This window comes from Mustelus asterias, chromosome 8 (genome assembly GCF_964213995.1).
Source record: "Mustelus asterias chromosome 8, sMusAst1.hap1.1, whole genome shotgun sequence".
Classification (NCBI taxonomy): domain Eukaryota; kingdom Metazoa; phylum Chordata; class Chondrichthyes; order Carcharhiniformes; family Triakidae; genus Mustelus; species Mustelus asterias.
Window position 1 is genome coordinate 12327258 of NC_135808.1, and position 10003 is coordinate 12337260.

The following is a 10003-nucleotide window of genomic DNA, read 5'->3' on the forward strand; positions in this document are numbered from 1 at the left end:
TTCCACATCCTTCTTATAGTGAGGTGACCAGAACTGCACACAATACTCTAAATGTGGTCTCACCAAGGTCCTGTACAGTTGCAGCATAGCCCCACGGCTCTTAAACTCCAACCCCCTGTTAATAAAAGCTAACACACTATAGGCCTTCTTCACAGCTCTATCCACTTGAGTGGCAACCTTTAGAGATCTGTGGATATGAACCCCAAGATCTCTCTGTTCCTCCACAGTCTTCAGAACCCTACCTTTGACCCTGTAATCCACATTTAAATTAGTCCCAAAATGAATCACCTCACATTTATCAGGGTTAAACTCCATTTGCCATTTTTCAGCCCAGCTTTGCATCCTATCTATGTCTCTTTGCAGCCTACAACAGCCCTCCACCTCATCCACCAATCTTGGTGTCATCAGCAAATTTACTGATCCACCCTTCAGCCCCCTCCTCTAAGTCATTAATAAAAATCACAAAGAGCAGAGGACCAAGCACTGATCCCTGCGGCACTCCGCTAGCAACCTGCCTCCAATCCGAAAATTTTCCATCCACCACCACCCTCTGTCTTCGATCAGACAGCCAGTTACCTATCCAATCGGCCAACTTTCCCTCTATCCCACACCTCCTCAGTTTCATCATAAGCTGACCATGGGGGACCTTATCAAACGCCTTACTAAAATCCATGTATATGACATCAACTGCCCTACCTTCATCAACACACTTAGTTACCTCCTCAAAAAATTCTATCAAATTTGTGTGGCACGACTTGCCCTTCACGAATCCGTGCTGACTATCCCGGATTAATCCCCATCTTTCTAAATGGTCATAAATCCCATCTCTAAGGACCTTTTCCATCAATTTACCAACCACCGAAGTAAGACTAACCGGTCTATAATTACCAGGGTCATTTCTATTCCCTTTCTTAAACAGAGGAACAACATTCGCCATTATCAACCTTCAGTTTATTCAAAACTGCCAGTACATCCTCCCTCCGAACATCTATTTCCTCCAGCCTATTAGCCTGTAACACCTTCTCTTCCTCAAAAACATGGCCCCTCTCCTTGGTGAACACTGAAGAAAAGTATTCATTCATCACCTCGCCTATCTCTACTGACTCCATACACAAGTTCCCACTACTGTCCGAGCACGGCTAATGCACCTAACCAGCACGCCTTTGGCCTGTGGGAACAAACCAGAGCACCCGGAGCAAACCCTCACAGACACAGGGAAAATGTGCAAACTCCACACAGACAGTGACCCAAGTCGGGAATCGAACCCGGGTCCCTGGCGCTGTGAGGCAGCAGTGCTAACCACTGTGCCACAGTGCTGCCCTGTGGCTGAAAGAGATAGAGTGGTGAAATGGTGAGAAACAGGTTTATGGTGAGAACCATTTGAGTGCAAAGGGGAGGTTTTTTTAAAAAAAAATATTGAAGTACTTATTTGAACTCAAAGAATAAACACCAAAATCAAGTTCACGCAAGCATTCAAGTGGTTACCACTGCTGCCTCATACTGCCAGGGACCCGGGTTCAATTCCAGCCTCAGGTAACTGTGTGGAGTTTGCGAATATTACTTTTTTCAGTTTAAAGGGATTAATGTGTTGTTCCTTCATCAACAACAAACTTATAGCTTTACTGGAATAGTCAGCTAATTGGCACAAATTGGTTATTTCCCAATGCTTTAAACATGTCTCTAAAACTTTGTTATTTATGCTTTATAAAGTCACAAACTAATCTAAAACTGAAAAATATTTGGATCTATTTGGGGCATGCTTCTTAACTCAGTTTTTACTGTAAATAGAAATTGCATTTAAATAGAAATTAAATAGAAATAGTTTGCACATTCTCCCCGTGTCTGCGCTGGTTTCCCCCCACACTCCAAGGATGTGCAGGTTAGGTTGATTGGCCAAGCTAAATTGCTCCTTAGTGTCAGCAGGATTAGCAGGGTAAATGCGTGGGGATAGGGCCTAGGTGGGATTATTGTTAGTGCAGACTGGATGGGCCGAATGGCCTCTTTCTGGGGGATTCTACGACACGTGAAGATTATTACGAATGTATTACATTATAGAATCATAGAATCCTTACAGTGCAGAAGGAGGCCATTCGGCCCATCGAGCCTGCACCAACCACAATCCCACCCAGGCCCTATCCCCATAACCCATGTATTTACCCTGCTAATCGCCCTGACACTAAGGGGCAATTTAGCATGGCCAATCCACCTAACCTGCACATCTTCTGAGTGTGGAGGAAACTGGAGCGCCCGGAAGAAACCCACGCAGACACAGGGAGAACATGCAGACTCCGCACAGACAGTGACCCGAGGCTGACATCGAACCCGGGTCCCTGGCGCTGTGAGGCAGCAGTGCTAACCACTGCCACCGTGCCACCCTAAACCTACATTTCTACCGACTGAGCTAACCGAACTCTACTCACATGAAGATACAAATTAGGAGCAAGAGAAGGTCATTCAAAGAACAAAGAACAAAGAACAGTGCAGCACAGGAAACAGGCCCTTCGGCCCTCCAAGCCTGTGCCGCTCCTTGGTCCAACTAGACCAATCGTTTGTATCCCTCCATTCCCAGGCTGCTCATGTGACTATCCAGGTAAGTCTTAAACGATGTCAGCGTGCCTGCCTCCACCACCCTACTTGGCAGCGCATTCCAGGCCCCCACCACCCTCTGTGTAAAAAACGTCCCTCTGATATCTGAGTTATACTTCGCCCCTCTCATCTTGAGCCCGTGACCTCTCGTGATCATCACCTCCGACCTGGGAAAAAGCTTCCCACTGTTCACCCTATCTATACCCTTCATAATCTTGTACACCTCTATTAGATCTCCCCTCATTCTCCGTCTTTCCAAGGAGAACAACCCCAGTTTACCCAATCTCTCCCCATAGCTAAGACCCTCCATACCAGGCAACATCCTGGTAAACCTTCTCTGCACTCTCTCCAATGCCTCCACGTCCTTCTGGTAGTGCGGCGACCAGAACTGGACGCAGTACTCCAAATGTGGCCTAACCAGCGTTCTATACAGCTGCATCATCAGACTCCAGCTTTTATACTCTATACCCCGTCCTATAAAGGCAAGCATACCATATGCCTTCTTCACCACCTTCTCCACCTGTGTTGCCACCTTCAAGGATTTGTGGACTTGCACACCTAGGTCCCTCTGTGTTTCTATACTCCTGATGACTCTGCCATTTATTGTATAACTCCTCCCTACATTATTTCTTCCAAAATGCATCACTTCGCATTTATCCGGATTAAACTCCATCTGCCACTTCTCTGCTCAATTTTCCAGCCTATCTATATCCTGCTGTATTGCCCGACAATGCTCTTCGCTATCCGCAAGTCCAGCCATCTTCGTGTCATCCGCAAACTTGCTGATTACACCAGTTATACCTTCTTCCAAATCATTTATATATATCACAAATAGCAGAGGTCCCAGTACAGAGCCCTGCGGAACACCACTGGTCACAGACCTGCTGTTCAACCTGCTAACTAAGAAGAATCATACTGTGCAGAATGAGGCCATTTGGTCCATTGAGTCCGCACCGACCACAATTCCACCCAGGCCCTATCCCCATGCATCTACCCTAGCCCTGATACTAAGGGCCAATTTAAAGTTTTTTTAACGTTTGTTTATTAGTCACAAGTAAGGCTTACATTAACACTGCAATGAAGTTACTGTGAAATTCCCCTAGCATGGCCAATCCACCTAACCTGCACATCTTTGGACTGATCAAGGTCAAGATCAAGGTTAAAATGATTGTGGCCCCCCAGTTCACATTCACATCAACCCTCGATAACCTGTGACTCCCTTGTTAATCAAGAATCCGTGTATTTCAGTCTCTATCTAATCCAACCATAAAGACATTTAATGACCTTGCCTCCATCCATCTCATGGGTGGAGACTTTCACAAACTCCAAATCCTCTGGGAGAAAAAAAACTCCCTTCCCCATCTTTAACGAGACAACCCTTATTTTTAAAACTGTGTCCCCTAGTGCCATAGGACGGCATGGTGGCACAGTGGTTAGCACTGCTGCCTCACAGTGCCAGGGACCCGGGTTCAATTCCGGCCTCGAGTGACTGTCTGTGTGGAGTTTGCACGTTCTCTCCAGTGTCTGCGTGGCTTTCCTCCGGGTGCTCCAGTTTCCTTCCAGTCTGAAAGACGTGCTGGTTAGGGTACATTGGCCTTGCTAAATTCTCCCTCAGCGTACCTGAACAGGTGCTGGAGTGTGGCGACTCAGGGTCAAAATCCTGGAATTCCCTCCCTAACGGCATTGTGGGTCAACCCACAGAGCATTGACTGCAGTGATTCAAGAAGGCAGCTCAGCACCACCTTCTCAAGGGCAATTAGGGATGGGCAATAAATGCTGGCCAGCCAATGACGCCCATGTCCCACAAATGAATATATTTAAAAAATCATCAACACACACAAGCACAGTCACAAGTATACACAGTCACAGAAAAGGGCAGGGGCGTGGGTAGTGAAGGAATGCAGGAAAGGAGTTGATGAAGGAGCTGAGGCCGTAATAACATGACATGGTGCACAAATGCCCCAGTGGAAAATTCAAGGGGTTTCAGACAGAGGGTGCTGGATGGTAAAGGCGGGTCTGGAATGTTGGTAGCACGGGGAATAGAAAGCATTCTTCCTGGTTGTATCACAGCTTGGTAAGACTCCTGCTCTACCCAAGATCACAAGGAACTACAAAAGGTCGTGAGTGTAGCCCAATCCATCACGCAAACCAGCCTCCCATCCATTGACTCTGTCTACATTTCCCGCTGCCTCGGCAAAGCAGCCAGCAAAATTAAGGACCCCGTGCACCCCGGACATTCTCTCTTCCACCTTCTTCCTTTGGGAAAAAGATACAAAAGTCTGAGGTCACGTACCAACCGACTCAAGAGCAGCTTCTTCCCTGCTGCTGTCAGACTTTTGAATGGACTTCCCTTGCATTAAGTTGATCTTTCTCTACACCCTAGCTATGACTGTAACACTACATTTTGCACTCTCTCATTTCCTTCTTTATGAACGGTATGCTTTGTCTGTATAGCACACAAGAAACAATACTTTTCATTGTGTTAATACATGTGACAATAATAAATCAAATCAAATTCTAGTCCCTCCCACAAGAGGAAATGCACTCACCCTGTTACTTCTCCTCAGGATCTTAAACATATTTCTATCAGATCACTTCGCATTTTTTATCTTCTCATTTTCCAGCTCTGACAAAGGGTCATCTCGACTCGAAACGTTTGCTCTATTCTCTCCCCACAGATGCTGTCAGACCTGCTGAGGTTTTCCAGCATTTTCTGTTTTTGTCTCATTTCCTAAACTCCAATGAGTACAGGCCCAGCCGATCAAAACTTTTCTCGAAAGACAACCCCGTCATCCCAGAAATTTACACTCCCTGTAAAGTCACCTAAATATTTATTGTCGAATTTAAGGTATGGATGTGTCCCATTCATCTATTTAGCAACATATAAAAACATGTCGTGAATACCTGGCAAATTGTTTGCATTGAATATGACTTCTCATTTGGGGCACAGGTTCAAGGTGAGAAGGGGAAAGTTTAAGTGAGATGTGAGAGGGAGGTTTTTCACGCAGAGAGTAGTGGATGCCTGGAATGCGCTGCCAGAGGTGGTGGTGGAAGCAGACACATTAGCAACATTTAAGAGGCATCTGGATGGGTACGTGAATAGGGAGGGCACAGCGGCAAGCACCGCTGCCTCACAGCGCCCGGGATGCGGGTTCAATTCCAGCCTTGGGTGACTGTCCATGTGGAGCTTGCACATTCTCCCTGTGTCTGCGTGGGTTTCCTCCCACACTCCAAATATGTGCAGGTTAGACAGAGTGGCCATGCTAAATTGACCCTACTGGCAGGGGGATTAGCAGGGTAAATATGCGGACTTGCGGGAGTAGGGCCTGGGTGGAATTGTGGTCGGTGCAGACTCGATGGGCCGAATGGACTCCCTCTGCACTGTAAGGATTCTATGGATTCTTGAGGGGTACGGACTGAGTAAGGGCAGGTTTTTTTTAAGTTTAGTTACGGCATCAAGATTGGCACAGGCTTGGAGGGCAGAAGGGCCTGTTCCTGTGCTGTACCTTCCTTTGTTGTTTGCTATCTATTGAAGCTAAGCTTCTATAAAGCAATTAAACTGGAAATGATTAATTGGTGCACTCCTTTTTTTAAAATGCGGTTGTAACATCCCATAAGTTTTTCTTTAATTAGTTGGATTTCTTAAATGATTAGGACTAATGTAAAATAGCAGGAGTAACTGGTAAAATAAATGAAACTGACATAGATGCCCTCGGAAAATGCTCTTCTTGTGAAACGGAACTGGGGTGTAAAGTGGCCCGATTGGACCACCCAATCTTGCCATTTGATCACCCCCCGTCTTCGCCCTATCACAGACCCGTGTGGTTTTCAGTTTGTTTTAAAGCTTCTTTTCCACTTTAGATTAAAGATAAGGCTGCTAAAACGTCATTTATTTGAAATGTTAATGCTCTTTCTGCACAGAGGCAGTCTCCTGAGAATGCTTTTGTTCCTTCTCGGTGAGTACATTCTTCCAGATTGTAATCTTTGCCATCATTAGACAAAGCGTTCTAAAAATACTTTCACTCCATTAGAAGGTCATTTTGCCAAGGCGCGCTGCATCAACACATATCATTAGTGAAACACCGACACTCCCTGACCTGTGATCTCGTCACGCTTTCCAGTGATTATCCAATGCCAGGGCTCCTTCAACTCAAAAAGGTGTCACCAGGCACTGAAGTGTGTCTGAAAGAAGCAGATAGGAGGACAACTCGCTAAGTGCACAAGGACGGTAGCAATTTCACTCACTTAACAACACAGCCTGCAGTTTCACTGGTAATGTTTAAACAAGAAGTTTTTGCTATCGACTGGTTTGTGGAATACTGATCTGTCTGAAACTGATTTGATTTGATTGATTAGAGTCATAGAGATTCACAGCATGGAAGCAGGCCCTTCGGCCTAATTTGTCCATGCTGCCCCCTTTTTTTTTAAAACCATGAAGCTAGTCCCAATTGCCCACATTTGGCCCATCTCTCTCTCTACCCATGTAACTGTCTAAATGCTTTTTAAAAGACAAAATTGTACCCATTTCTACTACTACCTCTGGCAGCTTGTTCCACACACTCACCACCCTCTGAAAAAAATTGCCCCTCTGGACACTTTTGTATCTCTCCCCTCAAACCTATGCCCTCCAGTTTTAGACTCCCCTACCTTTGGGAAAAGATATTGGCTATCTAGCCGATCTATGCCCCTCATTATTTTATAGACCTCTATAAGATCACCCCCAAGCCTCCTACGCTCCAGAGGAAAAAGTCCCAGTCTATCCAGCCTCTCCTTATAACTCAAACTATCAAGTCCTGGTAGCTTCTTTTCTGCACTTTTTCTAGTTTAATAATATCCTTTCTATAATAGGGTGACCAGAATTGCACACAGTATTCCAAGTGTGGCCTTGCTAATGTCTTGTTCAACTGCAACAAGACATCCCAACTCCTGTATTCAATGTTCTGACCAACGAAACCAGGAATGATGAATGCCTTCTTCACCACTCTGTCCACCTGTGACTCCACTTTCTAGGAGCTATGAACCTGTACCCCTAGATCTCTTTGTTCTATAACTCTCCCCAATGCCCTACCATTAACTGAGTAAATCCTGTCCTGGTTTGATTGACTAAAATGCATCATCTCGCATTTATCTAAATTAAACTCCATCTGCCATTCATCAGCCCGCTGGCCCAATTGATCAAGATCCCACTGCAATCCTCAATAACCCTCATCGTCCACTATGCCACTCATCTTGGTGTCATCTGCAAACTTACAAACCATGCCTCCTATATTCTCATCCAAATCATTAATATAAATGACAAATAACAGCAGACCCAGCATTGACCCCTGAGGCACACCGCTGGTTTCAGGCCTCCAGTTTGAAAAACAACTCTCTACAACCACCCTGTCTTCTATCATTCAGCCAATTTTGTATCCATTTGGCTACCTTACCCTGGATCCTGAGAGATTTAACCTTATGCAACACCTACCATGCGGTACCTTGTCAAAGGCCTTGCTAAAGTCCACGTAAACAACACCAACTGCATGCCCTCATCAACCTTCTTGGTTACCCCTTCAAAAAAAAACAATCAAATTTGTAAGACATGATTTTCCATATTATTGTCAGGTATATTAGTATACAATGAAAAGCATCGTTTCTTGCACGTTATACAGACAAACTGAAATGTAGAAATGAGGGCAAACAAAAACAAAAAAATGCTGGAAAATCTCAGCAGGTCTGACACCATCTGTGGAGAGAGAGTAGAGCCAGCCTTTCGAGTCTCTGTCCACAGTACTCGATCCACAGATGCTGTCAGACCTGCTGAGATTTTCCAGCATTTTTCTGTTCTTGTTTCAGATTCCAGCATCCGCAGTACTTTGCGGTTTATCTCTGCGGAAGTGACGGCTTGCTCAGACTGATACACAGCGCTGGGTTTTTTCTAACGGCTGGATAGACTCTTGTGAAAGACAGACTTCCCCTGTCACAGGGATGAACTCTGGAGATTTCGCCCGGAAACCACATAAACCCATATCTATACGTTGCTAAAATCCTAGCCGAGGGAAACCTCACCTGTGGGCGTCACCGAGGCGACAAGACGAGTTTCTTAATCAATATCAGAGAATCATTACAATTGGCCCTTCAAATTGGCAGAGACCACATTCCCCTATCCCCATAATCCCACTTATTTATATAGGGACAATTTACTATGGCCAATCAACCTACTTGCACATCTTTGAATGTGGGAGGAAACCGAAATGTTAATGAAATAACAATGAAATGTTAAACAGGAATCTCGTGATGCCTGAGGCAATCCCCCCACCCAGAAAGTGCATATTCTGCACAGTGACCCAAAGCCGGGTTCCTGGCACTGTGAGGCAGCAGGGCTAACCTACTGTGCCACTTGTTTGAACCAACTTGATATTCAACCCCTCTGCTGAATGTGGAGGAGGTCCCTATCCCAATGTGAAGTTACAAACTCCCAAAGTTAATCAGATCCCACCCCGTCTTTTGCACTAAAATAGGGTCAAAAAAATCCTCCAATTACTATATTATAATTTTTTAATAAATCGACAGCCTGCAGTCTAAGAAATGTTCTCTAACTCACATATTTAAAAAATAATCGGCGATGTGACACATTCATTGAAAGATTTTAAAATAAGTGAAGCGAATCCTGTGGGCAGGACTATCCCCTGACTGCAGAAACTATTCAGTTTTGCACATGCAAAACCCCAAAGAGATGCAGGTTACTGACGCTCGCAGCGGCTACACTGAGGCACAGAATGGGCCAGTATTCCTGGACAACGCCCTTAATGTTTGAAAGTAAACTTACCCCCAAGTGTCTTGAAACCAACGCAGCGCCCACCAGCTAACTCTGATCTGCCACTTCCCGTTTGCGATCCTACATATAAAGGCTAGATGATTCACCCGTTTGTCTTAAACCAATCCCTGCAAGGTTTATAAAAGTTATCTTCCGCCCTCATCAGCTGTAGAAATACTCATTCCAAACCTTTGATCAAGGATCTAACTCTAATGTGACAGGTTCATAGCTCCTTGAAAGTGGAGTCACAGGTGGACAGAGTGGTGAAGAAGGCATTCGGCATGCTTGGATTCATCCGTCAGAACATTGAATACAGGGGTTGGAATGTCTTGTTGAAGTTGTACAAGACATTGGTAAGACCACACTTGGAATACTGTGTACAGTTCTGGTCACCCTATTATAGAAAGGATATTATTAAACTAGAAAGAGTGCAGAAAAGATTTACTAGGATGCTACCAGGACTTGAGGGATTGAGTTATAAAGAAAGGTTGGATAGACTGGGACTTTTTTCTCTGGAACGTAGGAGGCTGAGGGGTGATCTTATAGAGGTTTATAAAATAATGAGGGGCACAGATCAGCTAGATAGTCAATATATTTTCCCAAAGGCCGGGGAGTCTAAAA

At 45.0% G+C, this 10003-nt stretch overlaps 1 protein-coding gene across 1 annotated transcript in view; it reads right to left on the reverse strand.

The window, feature by feature from the left end:
- LOC144496857 (uncharacterized) overlaps window positions 1-9443 on the reverse strand; it is a 53693-nt gene extending 44250 nt beyond the window's left edge. The window contains exons 1-2 of the mRNA XM_078217425.1: window positions 9395-9443; window positions 8054-8136 (exon numbers count right to left, since the gene is read on the reverse strand). The gene's annotated coding sequence lies outside the window, so the exon portion shown is untranslated. The remainder of the gene's footprint in view (window positions 1-8053; window positions 8137-9394) is intronic.
- Window positions 9444-10003: the final 560 nt, after the last annotated feature.